Genomic DNA, 16,413 nt, shown 5'->3' on the forward strand with positions numbered 1-16,413 from the left:
AATGTATTTGCTTTTTTTGATATGCTTCAAACTTGAAATGAGTTTTATGCTAAGAAAATGGAGACAAACATGAATTACCTATTCAAAACTGAGGGAATAGATTAGGGGAGAAGCTAAGATGCATTACACATAGAGAAAGTTGTAGAAAGAAAGGGGAGAACGTAAGCAGGGATAGAAAAGTTAGGTAAATACAGTGTTCTTATTATAATTTTTTTAAAGATTTTATTTATTTGACAGAGAGAGAAGCACAAGCAGTGGGAGCGGCAGGCAGAGGAAAAGGGAGAGGGAAAAGCAGGCTCCCCACTGAGTGGGAAGCCCAATTTGGGGCTCGATCCCAGGACCCTGGGGTCAGGATCTGGGCCGAAGGGAGAGGCTTAACCGACTGAGCCACCCAGGTGCCCCCACGTTTTTATTCTTAATGTGGTGACTCTTATATACTGTCAAAGTTAATTTCCAGTAGTGGCCTACTATACTCCATGTGTGCATTTTTACTTTTTCTCTGTCGTTAACATTTCTGACTCCTTGAATTTCTTCTTGCAGCTCATGTTTTCTGGCCAGACCTGTGGTCATCCCCGTGAGACTTCACTGCACATTCTCTGCCGTGTCTTCCTCATCCCTAATGTGTGTCCTTCAGCATGGATCTGCTGCTGCAGCTAAGATACGACCAGCAATGAATAGTAGTAAGGTAGGATTGCTTTACTCTTCTTAGCGAATTACTAAGAACTGAAAATGTGAAACAGTTTTGACTTGATTTTGTAGTGTTTATGCTAGATTATTCTACCTATACAATCATTTCATATTTGTGTTATGTATTTTTTGCTTGTCATTTATCCTGCTGAATTCTATTTCATTTGCGATGTGATTATTTTTTTTTTCAACCAACATTTACAATCAGCAGAATCCCAATTTATAACCCTTCCTAGCCTGTGTGTCCACTAGTCCTGTATTTTCAACCACCTGGCACCAAACTCAGTATATCTTATATTCTTCTCAGTCACTTCTCCTCTGGTTTCTGTATCTCCATTAATAGCATTTTTAGTCCCATTGTTTAATATAGTCGTATATTCATTTACTATTTCATTCGTTTACTGTCTATTGTTAGACTTCTCTTGAGTATCAGACAGTTTGCTGCTTCTGGGGATATGATGATGAGTGAGCTGGATATTCCATCTTCAGTAGCTTTATTTTGAAGTGGGGGGACAGGTTTAAAAATAAGCTGACAAAATAATTATGAATTGTAATAAACTTTTTTTGAAAGAAAGCAAAAAAGCAGATAATTTAGAAATAAGGAGGTAGGAGCTACTTTAGGTAGGGTGGTCACAAAGGGAGTTGATATTTAAGATGAACCTGTATATGAGAAGGAACTATTTCAGGAGTAGGTGGGGTGTTTGTGTGTGTGTGTGTGTGTGTGTGTGTTATTTTTGGTGGGGAAAGCATTCTCATTAGAAGGAATAGTGGAGTGAAATAAGTCAGAGAAAGACAACTATTATATGTTCCCACTTATATGTGAAATCTTAAAAAGCCCAGCTCATAGAAGTAGATGGTAGAGTGGTGGTTGCCAGGAGCTGAGGAGTAGGGGAAATGCGGAGATGCTGGTTAAATGGTGCAGACTCTCAGCTGTAAGATAAATAATATCTGGGGATCTGATGCCCAACTTGGTGACTATAATTAACAATACTGTATTATGTACTTGAAATTTGTTAAGAGAGTAGATCTTTAATGTTATCACTGCACTCACACACACACAATTATAATTACATGGAGAGATGGAAACGTTAACTAACTTTATTGGGGTAATCATTTTGTAATATGTGCGTAGATCCAGTCATCACATTGTACTCCTTAAAACTTACACGTTATATGTCAAAAATATTTTAGTAAAGCTGGAGGTGGTAGAGGGAAAGAAGGAATAGTGGGTACAAAGACTGGAGCAGGAAAGTTTGGTGAGTTTGAGGAATAGAAAAAAACCCCAGTGTGGCTGACTGAGTGAGAGAGGCAGAGATGGGTAGGAAGAGTTTACAGAAATATGCAGGGCTTTGAAGAGTTTGGTAGGAAGCTTGTATTTTATTCTAAATGATATCATCATTTGAGCTGCAGTGTGAGGAATGGACTGGCTGGGTGAAACTGAAAGCTGGCAGTTTTAGGAGCGGAGGTGAGATAGTGGTGGTCTGAGAAGGTGCTAGCAACATGAGACAGAGAGATGGATATGGAATGTATCTGAATGAGAATTTATGGGACTTTGAATAGTTTGGGTATGGAAACAGAACATTCTCAAGGATGACTCCAGGTTTTTTGGGTTTTGATCAACTGGGTGGATGCTGGCATCATGCCCAGAAACCTTTTAGACAACTGTCTTTCCCATTATGTCAAAGATTGGTTATTTCACCGAAAGGGAAATTAATTATAATGTTGGAAATAACGTTAGTGCTGGAAATAAAACCATCTAGCAAATTTGTAATATGTTCTGGTTAGTACTTTGTTTTGCTTTTTCCCCTACAATTTAATTTTTATGACTTTTTGTTTTTATTTTTATTTTATTAATTTTTTTTTATTTGAATGTAGTTGACACACAATGTTACATCAGTTTCCGGTGTACAACAGAATGATTCAACAAGTTTATACATTATGCTGTGCCCAGCACAAGTGTAGCTACTACCGTCTGTCACCACACAATGCTATTATAATACCATTGACTATATTCCTTGTGCGGCGCCTTTTAATTTATATGACTTTTAATTAATTATGAATTTAATTTCATTTGACTTCAGAATCTTCTTGGAAGTGAAAATAATTGGCTATACTTTGTATTGAATTTTTAAAAAAGATTTTATTTCTGAGAGAGAGAGTGCACGCTTGTGTGTGTGTGAGCAAGAGGAGCGGGGGTGGGGGGCAGAGGGAGCGGGACAGAAAACCTCAAGCAGACTCTGAGATGAGTGTGCAGCCACATGCAGGGTTCGATCACACGACCCTGAGATCATGACCTGAGCTGAGACCAAAGGTCCGACTCTGAACCAACGGAGCCACCCAGGGGACCCTCCTTTGATATTGCATCTTAAGCCTTCTCCCCTGTTCTCTTTTTAAAAGAGATGTCTTTAAAATTTTTAAGCTGGTCTGAAATATTCCCAGACTGTTACCCAAAGTTCTGATATATGATTTTATTGTTTAGTTTTGCAGCTTCTGGAGCATCCTGTCGTTAGATGTGTATCATACTGTGTTCACTTGAAAGCATGCAGCTTGTCTGAACTCTTAGGACGTTCATTTATTACGGTTTTTCTTTTTGTAGCTTCATCAGAGTATATTTATAGTCTGCCTTTTAGGATAGATATTTTAGGTACAAACTGAAACTGAACAGATATTAAAATAAATCTTTCCAATTCTGTGTTACTTATTTCTTTTAAGTTAATTAGTAGTCCTAATTTCCTTTCTTTTTTTTTTTAATGAAGAATTTTAAAGATATTTTCTTGAAAGAGAGGAATTACTATTTATTGTTTATGTTCCATGTGACAGGCAATTGGCTAGCTGTTTTAAATATTTTATCCTTATAATAGTCCAGTGTATTTTTTCTCTTTGCATATAGTTATCTTTTGGGTTCTAGAGATGAGAAGAAGCAGTAGAATACTGGAAATTTGTAGGTGGAAGGACCTTGAAGTCATCTATTTCCTCCTCTTTCAGCTGAGACTTAGAGAGGTTCTGTGACCTGTCCAGAATCACACAGCTGACTTTCACTTTTGCTGAGACTAGTGCTGCTTGCACTCCTCATGTTTCATTCCAGCTGGCCTCCTCTCATGCTTTCTATCTTCCCCTCCCTTTAACATCTCATTATGATGATGTTCAGTGCTGTGGAACAATGGAACATGTTGGACAGTGAACACCCATATTACCTTTTATCTGTATTCACTCACTGTTCACATTTTGCCACATTGTCTCTTCATATATATATGTGTGTGTGTGTATACATATTTTAAAGATTTATATATATTATACATATATGTATTTTTAAGATTTATTTATTTAGAGAGAGATGACATGCGCAAGTGGGGGAAGGGCAAAGGGAGAGGATCTCAAGCAGACTCTGCAGTGAGGTGGAGTCCGACTCTGGGCTGGAGCCCAGGACCCTGAGATCGTGACCTGAGTCAAAATCAAGAGCCAGTCGCTTAACCCACTGAGTCACCCAGGTGACTATTTATATATTTTTAAAATTATTTGAAACTATATTAAAGAGATTATGATAATATCAAATTTTTACTGTGCATATCCTAAGAACATGGACAGTTTCTTGCATGGTCATAAAATCAATATCACATAAAGGAAAATTGACATTAATTTAAGAATAGCTTTAATTAGTGGTCCCTATTCAGATCTCCCCATTGTCCCTAAAATTTTTTCTTGAGATATTTGGATCCAGAATTCAATCAGGTTTCATACATTGCATTTGATTCTTATGTCTTTATTTTCTTTTAATTTTGAACAGCCCCTCTTTTTTTTTTGTTTTTCATGATTTATATTTTCTTTAAGAGATGCAGTTTGTGTATGCTTAATGTCTCTCTTGGGAATTGACTGTTTTTTTTAGAACATTATTCATCCAAAACTTATTTGCAATTTGCTTCTTTCCTTCCATTTCTCTGAGGTTGCTGGAGATAAAATTGTTTATTCCAAGGTGTTTTGTTTTTTTTTTTTAAACCATCATTCGAACATGAAGTAGACATTGGCTAAGGTTTTTACATTTGGTTGCATTAAATCAAGGGTAAGAAAACTAGGAGATCTATGTCGTATTTAATCCACTGACGCTAGTCAGTGATTGAAATTGATTTAAAACAACAGAAGTCTGAAGAAGTTCCTCCACTACCCACCATTACCCATCCCCACCTTCTAACCAGTTGGTTATCCCTAGGAATGTATATCTAGTTGCCATGGACATTATAAAGCAGTAGCAGTCTGAGGTTTTGTCTTTGAAAAATTTACATTTTCAAGCAGGAAGCAGATTAAAATGCAAATGATGAACAAGCACTTTAGTAGAGACAAGCAGAACTAGGCAGTGAGGAGAGATTAAGTACTGCTCACTCTGGTACTTGGGTAGAGCTGATCTTCAGTGAGTGTTCTCCTTTCCTTGCTTGCTTTCGAGTTTTACAGATTTGGTTAGTTTTCTTGAAGTGTTACATGGCATTTAGGAACAAGTGGTGTTTTGGGGGGAAGCAGTAGGAGGTAACATTTAAGCAGCATTTTTAAAGAGGGAGAGTCATATTTTGGTTGAGAGGATAGAAGAAAGCGTCAGTGAGGAAGGGACTACTCATGGTGGTTTAGGGAGGTCTGTGAAGCCTTTCACTTCTTTTTGTTCTGGCCAGGCTTAGATTATACTCTGTGCCCCTGCTACACTTTGTATAGGGATCCCTTATAGCAATTATTGTGATGTGTTCGAGCTGCTTTTCCTTAATAAGCTTCCTGAGGCTGTGACCAGTATTTTTTTTTATCTGTGGACCCAGGATCTCACCTGGCATATTGTAGACATTGAATAAATACTTATTGGATGAATGAATGAATGGAGAACTTTTACTGAGACCTAGTGCAAAAAGACAAATTCCAGGAAGATACAGTCATGAATAGGACACACTGTCTTTACTGAATGATATGATAACAAAGAGGCCTGCCTGGAGGAGGCGATATGAACACAATCCTGAAGTACTGATTAGCTAAGCTTTTTTAAAAAAATGGCGAAAGGAAATGAAGATTGAAGCTGAAGATTGTTAGGACAAACGCAATAGAAAGAAGGTCAGGGGAAGTCAGTTAATTTGGTAAGTGTAGGGAAAGGAGTAGGGGGTTACATGTCCCAGTTTGCCTGGGACAGTCCAGGTGTGTATCTGTTGTCCTAGAATAATAAAGAGGAGCACCCCATTTTACTGTTAAAAATATCCCAGTTCTGGATGATCAGTGGCATCACCCTAAAAGGGAGAGAATATGGGGGTCCTGATAAATTTTAGAGACTATAGTTTAGTCAGTGGATGGCTGGAGGTCTTTCTGAGGTTGAAGAATGTGTGTAGTAACAGTTAAGTGTACCAGAGAGATGGTACATAGTAGGTTATGGCCTAAAGCTAGAATATTAAACTTCACCGTCGCAGAGATGGAACAGTTCAGGATGTAGGCTCTGGGCAATAGCAGTGGATGTTTGAAATGAAGTTGGATTGACTGGATCTTTGGAGAAAGATTGTAGAGGTTAAAATCTCCATGGATGAAGATAAGAATTGGGTTAGAGAATAAGATTTGGGGGTGAGTGGAAACTGAAAAAAAGATTTGGAGACAACAAAGCTAGGTGGGGTAGGACTTGGTAAAGCTGAATAAAAAGAGACTTTTCAATGAGATTGGAAGAGCAGTAATTTGGACGTGGCACTAAGGAATCAGGATAATGTTACCCATCTTTCCACCCCCTCAGCCCCATGGCTATGGGTGGTACCATGTAGGGAAGGTGTAGCCTCTACCTGTGAGCACCATGTTTTTGGGGATCCAGGTTTCAGATAGAATAAGCAGTTGAAGGGTAGAGATTTAGGAAAATTTATTTACAAACTGAATGGAATTCTAGAACAATTTGGAAAGACATGACTTAAGCGAAAGAATAGAGCAGAAGTAGTGGGGATTAGGCCTTGCCTTTTGGGAAAAGACTGAATTATAAAAAGAAGCCAAGAGTGGAACTGACTTTCCTCCATGTTCTAAGCAGCAGCACAAGGTTTGTCTAATCCAGGTTCTCTGAGAGGCCGTATCATTGCAGGGTAGAAACTGGCTTTGGTTTAGTTCATTTGGATTACAATTTATGAAACCTTCGTGGTTGCCGTTCTGCTACTGTATGTCTTTAATGAACCTATTGGAAAGTATACATATGGATTTTGAAATTATTTTTTGACTTCCCCCTGTATTGCGCCTCTCTTTGAAGGGAAAAAAATTGTTTGACCTTAATTGGAACACTGAGCTCTTTTATAATAATTGATCACTTAGGAAGAGTAAAAGATTAAGAGGTATCTAGATTATGGTTATATTTCTAGAATTTAGACCATATAAGGTAGTATGCATTGTGGCCATACTTAATCTTTTTAACCTTTTCTTTAACCTTAATCTTTTTAACCTGTTTTCTTTCAGATTAACAATGTTTCACCAACATGTCCTGCATTTTCCTACCTGTGTAACCTTGCTTGTATTTATACTTCTACTTGGAAAGTAGCCCTCCTTTCTCACTTGCTCTTCCATATCTTATCCTTGTGGATGCTGTCTCTCTCATGCTTTATTAGTAATGATTTCTTTTTAATAAGTCTCTCCAAAGCCAGGCACATTATATACTTTATCTCATCTAACCTTCATAACAACCCTGCAAAGTAGGTATTACTATCCCAATTTTAAAGATAAGAAAATTGGGTTTCCAGAAGATTAATTAAATTGCAGTTATACAGCTATTAAATGGTAGAGTTAGCATTTCAAACCAGGACTGTGTTTCCAAAGCCACCTCGTGCATGCACATTTGCAGATAGACCTATGTGCATGTGCTCTTTTCATAAGTATCCTCAAGGCTTGTTGGAGATGTTCTCTCTCTCTCTCTTTTTTAATTAAAAAAATGCTTTCCAGCTTCCTTGAGGTATAATTGACATATAACACCGTGTGTTTCAGGTGCACTATATAATACATGTATATATTGTGATGTGATGTTCTCTTCTTAATAAAGACGTTTTAAACTCCCTTTCTCAGCTGTGCTCTTTCCTTTCTCTGTGTCTTTGTAGCACTTTATACCTCATGCTTTTATATTCTGTGAAGCCTTCCTTGATGGCCTCTAGAAATATGCCTGCTTCTTCTGTGTCTCTGCGGAGTTTGTAACACATTTGTATTTGTGAACCTGTTGAATTATATGGCATTTGTTTGTTTCCATGTTTGTTACCCATAATAAGTTGTGGGCTTTTGAGACTAGGGACTGTAATCTTATGGGTCTTGATATTCCTGGTACTGAGAAATATACCTGACACATAGATGTTCAATACATGTGGCTGAATAAATATTGAATGAATTGAATCATTGTTACCTATGAAGTATTCTTAACACACTGTAAATGTTTGAAGGCGTAATCCAAATTTTATATATCTTTGTACCCCTAACAGTATCTCCCGTGGTTACTCAATAAATACTTGTTGATTTATCTTAATATTTTAAAACAAAGAAAAACATTCTGTTAATAATTCTGCTCTCCCCAAATAATTTTAAATGTCAGTACTTCAAATACATTTTTAAAATTAAAAAACAGGGGCGCCTGGATCGAGTCCCACATCGGGCTCCTCCGCTGGGAGCCTGCTTCTTCCTCTCCCACTCCCCCTGCTGTGTTCCCTCTCTTGCTGGCTGTCTCTGTCACATAAATAAATAAAATCTTTAAATAAATAAATAAATAAATAAAATTAAAAAACAGTTCATTCAAAAACAAACATATTGTTCATTTGTTTATAGATTGTATAGTGTTCCTTCTTAGTGGAATATTATCATCCATTAATGTTGATCCAATAGGCTGGCTGGACAGTCCAGTGCTGTTTCAGTTGAATTAACTTTTATTTTAAATTAAGCTAAAAGCAACACTTTCAAATAAAGCATGAGGGGAGTTTTAAATACTGAATCTGTAAGGTGGCCAAGGTCAGCATTTATTAACTGGTAATGAATGATGTTGTCTTTATAGTTAAACTTTGGTGACTGTTCATTCCTGCCTCTTTAACTGCTTATGAAAAAAACACCTCACTTTGTATTGATATGTTTGATAGTTTTTTGGTTTGTAATCTTGGTTATGACTTGCGTACTTGGTGGCTTTTTGTGACTTTGTTTCTGTCTTGCTGCAGGCAGCTTAAGATTTTGTTCAAATAGAGTCACTGTTTTTGATTTCTGTCAGTATTGAAGCATATGAAAGGTAAGAAATACCATTAGATAATTACATTTGTACTTTAGCTGATAAATGATTTTATAGTCTTTATCAATGAACAAACATATACTAGTAAAGTAATTTGAACCATAAACTGATTCTGTTGGGTTTTATTAGTCAGGGACTATAAATTCAGACTCAGTTGAATTTCTTCCAGCTTCTGAAAATATCTCTTGGGGAAAGAATGAAATGTTTCCTATTTCTATCACAAAGTTTTTGTTCACTTATTTACAGATTTTTAAAAATTAGCATACCTTCGTGGTATATTTGAATCTCTTTGTCAATGTTAAAGGAAATAACTAAATAGATATTTTTGACCACAAGACATCATCTGTGTTAAAGTAAATCACCCTTACTTGAAAGAGAATATTCAATACAGATTACACTTTCTTTATGCTCTATAAAAACAATATTTATGTCTGTAGTCCCAGAGAATGTAAAAGTTGCCAGTTGTGGAGCCAAAAGTTGAAAAACGGGACATTTTAGAATAAATACTTGCATATACCCTTATACTTACAAGAAATATCATGGGAATTCTGTCACCCTATTAAGGAAACTAGTTATCTGTCTTATATTTTGCTATTTATTAAATTCCATTTTTGTTTAAAAGTATATAGATTTCTTTTATACAACATGAACTTCTAAGTTTTGAAAATATAGCAATTTTTATGGTTATTTTAAAATTTTTAATAACTGCTGAATTGAAAACTAAGCATAACTCTCTTGATTCTTAATAACAAGCTGAGTAAAACAAATTTAAATAAATCTAAATAGTCAGTAGTTCATTAGTTTCCTTATTTTCACTTTTAAAAGATGCTATTTGAAAGTAGACATCTTTGCTAATAACACACATGCATTTTTGTATAATATCCTGTCTGATTTGTGCTTACTGTCTACTCAGTTGTAGCTATTTTTATTTTAAAATTTCTTTTACAAATCTTTTAAAAAGTGAGTTCGCTCTTGCAATTATTTGCAGTAAATTGAATGCCTACTGTATCCTGGGTAGTAACTTAAGCCTCAGTGTTGTAAAGATGAAAAATATGTGATATTTCAGAGTTTAAAGGGAGAAATATGTTTAACAAATAGCTAACATATACCATGAGAATTGTTATATTAATCACAGATGCTTACATGATCCCTGAGATCTGAGAAAAGGGAACACCTCAGTCGGCCTAGGTAGTTATGGTTGTGGGGGTGGTCACAGAAGCCTTCGCAGAGAACACTACTTTAAAGTTGAGCTGTTGATAATTCTTCAGGCAGACAAGGGAGGAAAAGCATTTAGATTGAAGGAACATCTGCAAAGACACCAACATTTAAGGAACCATAAGAAGTAAGGGGTGGTACTGTTGCTGAGGGTGGAAGGTTGTCTGGGGCCAGCGTTGATTATCAGGCAGAGGAGTTGGAATTTGAACCTGTAGGTTAGGGTTGTAGAATTAATACGTAGTATTATTAAGTATCCTAAAGAATGAAAACTGAAGTAGGGACTGTGGGGCACGAAAGAATGTATGTGGAGTGCTGTGTGGCTGTGTAGCTAATTCATTTAACAGATATTTATTGCAGCTCTGTGCAAAGCACAGTTTAAGCCCTGGAGCTATACTGGGGGAACAGAGCAGAGTACTTCCCTGATGATTGGAACTTACATTATAAATCAGTCTATGATACAGTAACCCCTCTGACCCATTCTGTGTCTCTGTCTCTCTCTGTAATTTTTGGCTACAGCATAACTGTATGTTTTCCTTGCCATTTTTTTCATCTTCCGTAGGGTTAACATAGGCAACTCTTTCCTATTATTTCTGGAAGAATGTAGCTGAATTTGTGATGCCCTCTCCACATGTTGTTCTTCCTCTGAGCTGTAGTTTGAGATCTGGGCATAACTTTTTTCAAATTGGAATTTCTCTTGAGGTAATCATAGACTAACATGCAGTTATATGAAATAATAAACCCTGGTACGTTTTGTTCAGTTTCCCCCAATGATAACATTTTGCAAAACTATATATAAAATGACAAGTATATTAACATCAACACATTCCACCAGTGTTATTTATAGAAATACAAATTTTAATTGTACTCGGTTGTAAATGTATTCATTTATTGTGTGTATATTAAGTCCTATAAAATTTTACTACCAGTCTAGGTTCATGTATCCACTACTATCATCAAAGTATCAAACAGTTCCAATACAATAGAATCCCTGGAGTTACCCTTTTATAACCACACTCGCTTCCCTCCTCTGTTCTGCAAGCCCTAAACCCTGGCAACCCGTATTCTGTCCTTTTTCCAAAATTTTGTCATTTCAAGAATGTTACATAAATGGAATCATGCAGTGTGTAACTTTTTGGGATTGGCTTTTTTCATTCCCAGGATTCTTGGAGATTCATCCAAGTAGTTGCCTATCTCGATAGTTTGTTCCTTTTTACTGTGGGTAGAATTCCATGGTATGTACTCACTGATTGAAGGATCTCTGGGCTGATTCCAGTTTTTGGCTATTATGAAAAAATCTGCTATGAACATTTGTGTTTAAGTTTTTGTATGAAGATATGTTTTCATTTCACTGGCATAAATGTCCAAGACTGCAATTGCTGGGTCATAGTGTAGTTGAATGTTTAGTTTTATCAGAAACCAGAATGGATGTTACCATTTTATCTTCTGAGCAGCAACAGATGAGGCATCCAGTTTTTTCCATATTCCCACAACCATTTGGTTTTGTCATCATATTTTATTTTAGCCATTCTGATAAGTGTGTACTGATATCTCATTGTAGCTTTTTAATAATTTTATTTATGTATTTATTTATTTTGTAGCTGTTCTTTTTTTTTATAATTTTTATTTTGTTATATGATTCACCATACAGTACATCCCCAGTTTTTGAAGCAACATTCCATGATCCATTATTTGTGTATAACACCCAGAGCACCATGCAATACGTGCCCTCCTTAATACCCATTACCAGCCTAGGCCAGCCCTCCACCCCCTCCCCTCTGAAGCCCTCAGTTTGTTTCCCAGAGTCCACAGTCTCTCATGGTTCATTCCCCCTTCTGATTTACCCCCCCTTCATTCTTCCCTTCCTTCTCCTACCAATCTTCCTATTACTTATGTTCCATAAATGAGTGAAACCATATAATTGTCTTTCTCTGCTTGACTTATTTCACTTAGCATTATCTCCTCCAGTCCCATCCATATTGCAGCAAATGTTGTGTAATCGTTCTTTCTGATGGCTGAGTAATATTCCATTGTATATATGGACCACATCTTCTTAATCTAGTCATCTGTTGAAGTGCATCTAGGCTCCTTCCACAATTTAGCTATTGTGGACAATGCTACTATGAACATTGGGCACATATGGCCCTTCTCTTCACTACGTCTGTATCTTTGGGGTAAATACCCAGTAGTGCAATTGCTGGATCATAGGGTAGCTCAAGTTTTAACTTCTTAAGGGACCTCCACACTGTTTTCCAGAGTGGCTGCACCAACTTGCATTCCCACCAACAATGTAGGAGGGATCCCCTTTCTCCACATCGTCTCCAACATTTGTTGTTTCCTGCCTTGTCAATTTTTGCCATTCTAACTGGCGTAAGGTGGTATCTCAGTGTGGTTTTGATTTGAATTTCCCAGATGGCTAATGATTTTGAACATTTTTTCATGTGTCTGTTAGCCATTTGTATGTCTTCATTGGGAAAGTGTCTGTTCATATCTTCTGCTTATTTTTTTATTTGATTATTTGTTTCCCGTGTATTGAGTTTGAGAAGTTCTTTGTAGATCTTGGATACTAGTCTTTTATCTGTAGTGTCATTTGCAAATATCTTCTCCCTGCCTCTTTGTTTTTTTGACTGTTTCCTTGGCTGTGCAAAAGCTTTTTATCTTGATGAAGTCCCACAAGTTCATTTTTTCTTTTGTTTCTCTTGCCTTTGGAGATGTGTCATGAAAAAAGTTGCTGTGGCCTATGTCAAAGAGGTTGCAGCCTATGTTCTCCTCTATGATTTTGATGGATTTCTGTCTCACATCGAGGTCTTTCATCCATTTGGAGTTTATCTTTATGTATGGTATGAGAGAGTGGTCAAGTTTCATTCTTTTGCATGTAGCTGTCCAATTTTCCCAGCACCATTTATTGAAGAGACTGTCTTTTTTCCACCGGATGTTTTTTCCTGCTTTATCAAAGATTAGTTGCCCAAAGAGCCGAGGGTCCATTTCTGGGTTCTCTATTCTGTTCCATTGGTCTATGTGTCTGTTTTTGTGCCCGTACCATGCTGTCTTGGTGATCACAGCTTTGTAGCACATCTTGAAATCCGGCATTGTGATGCCCCCAGCTTTGTTTTTCCTTTTCAACCATTCCTTGGCGATTCGGGACCTTTTCTGGTTCCACACAAATTTAAGGGCTGTTTGTTCCAGTTCTTTGAAAAATGTCCTCGGTATTTTGATCGGGATAGCATTGAAAGTGTAGATTGCTCTGGGTAGTATGGACATTTTAACTATGTTAATTCTTCCAATCCATGAGNGTTTTTCCATGTTTTTGTGTCGTCTTCAGTGTCTTTCAAGAGTGATTTGTAGTTTCTAGAATATAGATCCTTTACGTCTCTGGTTAAGTTAATTCCAAGATAATGTATGATTTTTGGTGCTATTGTAAATGGAATGGATTCCCTAATTTCTCTTTCTTCAGTCTCATTGTTCGTGTATAGAAATGCAACTGATTTCTGAGCATTGATTTTGTATCCCACCACATTACTGAATTGCTCTATAAGTTCTAGTAGTTTTGGGGTGGAGTCTTTTGGGTTTTCTATATAGAGTATCATGTCATCTGCGAAGAGAGAGACAGTTTGACTTCTTTGCCAATTTGAATGCCTTTTATCCCTTTTTGTTGTCTGATTGCTGTTGCAAGGACTTCTAGTACTCTGGTGAATAATAATGGCGAGAGTGGGTATCCTTGTCATGTTCCTGATCTTAAGGGAAAGGCTTTTAGCTTTTCCCCATTGATAATGATATTTGCTGTAGGCTTTATTCATAGATGGTTTTTATGAAATTGAGGAATGTATCCTCTATCCCTACCCTCTGAAGGGTTTTAATCAGGAAAGGATGCTGTATTTTGTCAAATGCTTTTTCTGCATCAATTGAGAGGATCATATGGTTTTTGACTCTTTTCTTGTTGATATGATGTATGATGCTGATCGATTTGCGAATGTTGAACCACCGTTGCATCCCAGGGATGAATCCCACTTGGTCATGATGGATAATATTTTTAATGTACTGTTGGATCCTATTAGATAGGATCTTGTTGAGAATTTTGGCGTCCATATTCATCAGGGAAATCGGTCTGTAATTCTCCTTTTTGATGGGGTCTTTGCCTGGTTTGGGGATCTGCAACCCTTTGGCATTTTATGGGAGCATTTAGGCCGTTCAGATTGAGAGTGATTATTGAGAGATATGATTTTAATGATGTCATGTTGCCTGTGAAGTCTTTGTTTCTATAGATTGTAAATTTCTGTTCTGTATTACTCTTGGGGCCTTTTTACTTTTCTAGAACCCCCCTTAATATCTCATGTAGGGCTGTTTTGGTGGTTATGAATTTGGTCAGTTTCTGCTGATCCTGGAAGGTCCTTATCTCTCCATCCATTCTGAATGACAGCCTTGCTCGATAAAGGATCCTTGGCTGCATATTCTTCTCAGATAAGTCTTTGAAAATACCCTACCAACCCTTCCTAGCCTTCCAGGTCTCTGTAGACAGGTCTGACGTTATTCTGAAATTTTTCCCTTTGTAGTAAGGATTTTCTTCCCCCTGGCCGCTTTCAATACTGTATCCTTGGATCTAATATTTGTGAATTGCTCTATGACATGACATGGTGTAGGTCAGTTCTCATTGGCTTTGGGCGGGGTCCTCTCTGCTTCTTGGACACGAATGCTTGTTTCCTTTGCCAGATTAGGGAAGTTCTCAGCTAGAATTTGTTCAAATATCTCTTCTAGACCTCTCTCCTTCTCCACCCCCTTGGGGATGCCGATGATTCTGACATTGGAACGTTTCATTGAGTCAGTAATTTTTTGTAATCTACATTCTTGAGATTGGGTTTTTTTGAGCCAAGTTTCTGTTTTAACTTTCTCTTGTACCATCACATCCTCCAATTCACTAATTCGGTCTTCTGCCTCATTTACCCTGGCCCTCAGAGCGTCTAGTTTAGACTGCATTTGATTCATAGCATTTTTAATTTCTGCGAGACTCGCTCTCATTTCTGTCCTTAGAAATTCTATATTCTCATTAATATTTTCATTAATAGTTTTTTCAAGCCTAGACACCATCTTGACCATTGTTACTCTGAAGTCCATTTCTGACAATTTGCTTATATCCATATCCATCAGTTCTGTGGCAGAGGCCACAGACTTATTATCTTTTCTTTGCTGGGGGGGATTTCTCCTCCTCGTCATTCTGATGAGGAGAGGTTGCGGGGTTGTCCAGAGCCCAAATTATTGACCAGGACCTAGGCAGTGTGCACTTGTTTTATAGGGACCTTAGGGATGTGGGCTTCTTGATTTTTCAGCCTGCATTCTGGCCGAGGGGCCTGCCGTGGTGATATTCAGGCAACCCTGTTAGGGTAGAGTTGCCCCATCCCCTGCGAGGGGGGATGGGGATGGGCACAATGGGAGCCGGTATTTCCAGGCTTTTGTTCTCTGGCTGCTTTCCCTGGCAGTTTTGTGTGACTCTTCTGAGAGTTAGAGCCACAGTGGCCGTATCCTAGCCTCTGTGTCAGAACAGAGAGATCGCAGCCCGCTCTCCACCTAGCTCTTTTGGCCTCTTTAACTCTGTTTCTGTCAGTGCTGCTAAAAACCCTGTAGCTTCTCAGGTTGTGTGTCCCACAGCCTCTCTCCCAACCCTCGCTTCCAGGGCCGGCCTGTGTCTGTCCTTTGTGCTTCTAACATTGCCAGCCACCCCCGGTTCCCGCACATGCTCCCGAGCTCCCTGTTTCAATATGGTTTGCGCACGCCCCGGAGCGCCTGTTTTGTCTGGTTGTGCACGCACTCCCGAGCTCCCGGTATTAGTCCAGTTCCAGTGAGCGCTCTGGAGCTCCAATTTTCAGTCTGGTCACGCGCTCACTCTCGAGCTCTCGGTTTCAGTCTGGTTCAAGTGAGCGCTCCGGAGCTCTGGATTTCAGTCTGGTCGCACGTGTGTTCTCAGGCTCACGGTCTCAGTCTGCTGTCTCGCGGGTGTCGGTCTGCGAGTCCCCCCACTCCCCCGTGCAGGTGGCTACCGCTTCCTGGCGCCCGAGGGCGGAGTCTCCCTCCCCCTTCCGTTTATCTTCCGATATCTGTGCGCGGATTCACGGCTCCCTGCTTCGTACCTCGATACTCAGCACTGGAGATGTTCATTTGTAGAGATCCAGATGTATCTTCCTGCATCTCAGGCTGATTCTGTGGGTGTTCAGGATGGTCTGGTAGATATCCAGCTCGACTCAGTGGTGCAGCTGAGAAAGGGGTCCCCTACTCCTCCGCCATATTTTCTCCTCCTT

At 38.3% G+C, this 16,413-nt stretch overlaps 1 protein-coding gene across 3 annotated transcripts in view; it reads left to right on the forward strand.

Moving 5' to 3' along the window:
- FER (FER tyrosine kinase) overlaps positions 1–16,413 on the forward strand; it is a 418,243-nt gene that overhangs the window by 17,873 nt on the left and 383,957 nt on the right. For all 3 annotated transcript variants that reach the window (XM_034656598.1, XM_034656599.1, XM_034656597.1), the window contains exon 2: positions 541–685. The gene's annotated coding sequence lies outside the window, so the exon portion shown is untranslated. The remainder of the gene's footprint in view (positions 1–540; positions 686–16,413) is intronic.

The sequence above is a fragment of the Ailuropoda melanoleuca genome, chromosome 3 (genome assembly GCF_002007445.2).
Source record: "Ailuropoda melanoleuca isolate Jingjing chromosome 3, ASM200744v2, whole genome shotgun sequence".
Classification (NCBI taxonomy): domain Eukaryota; kingdom Metazoa; phylum Chordata; class Mammalia; order Carnivora; family Ursidae; genus Ailuropoda; species Ailuropoda melanoleuca.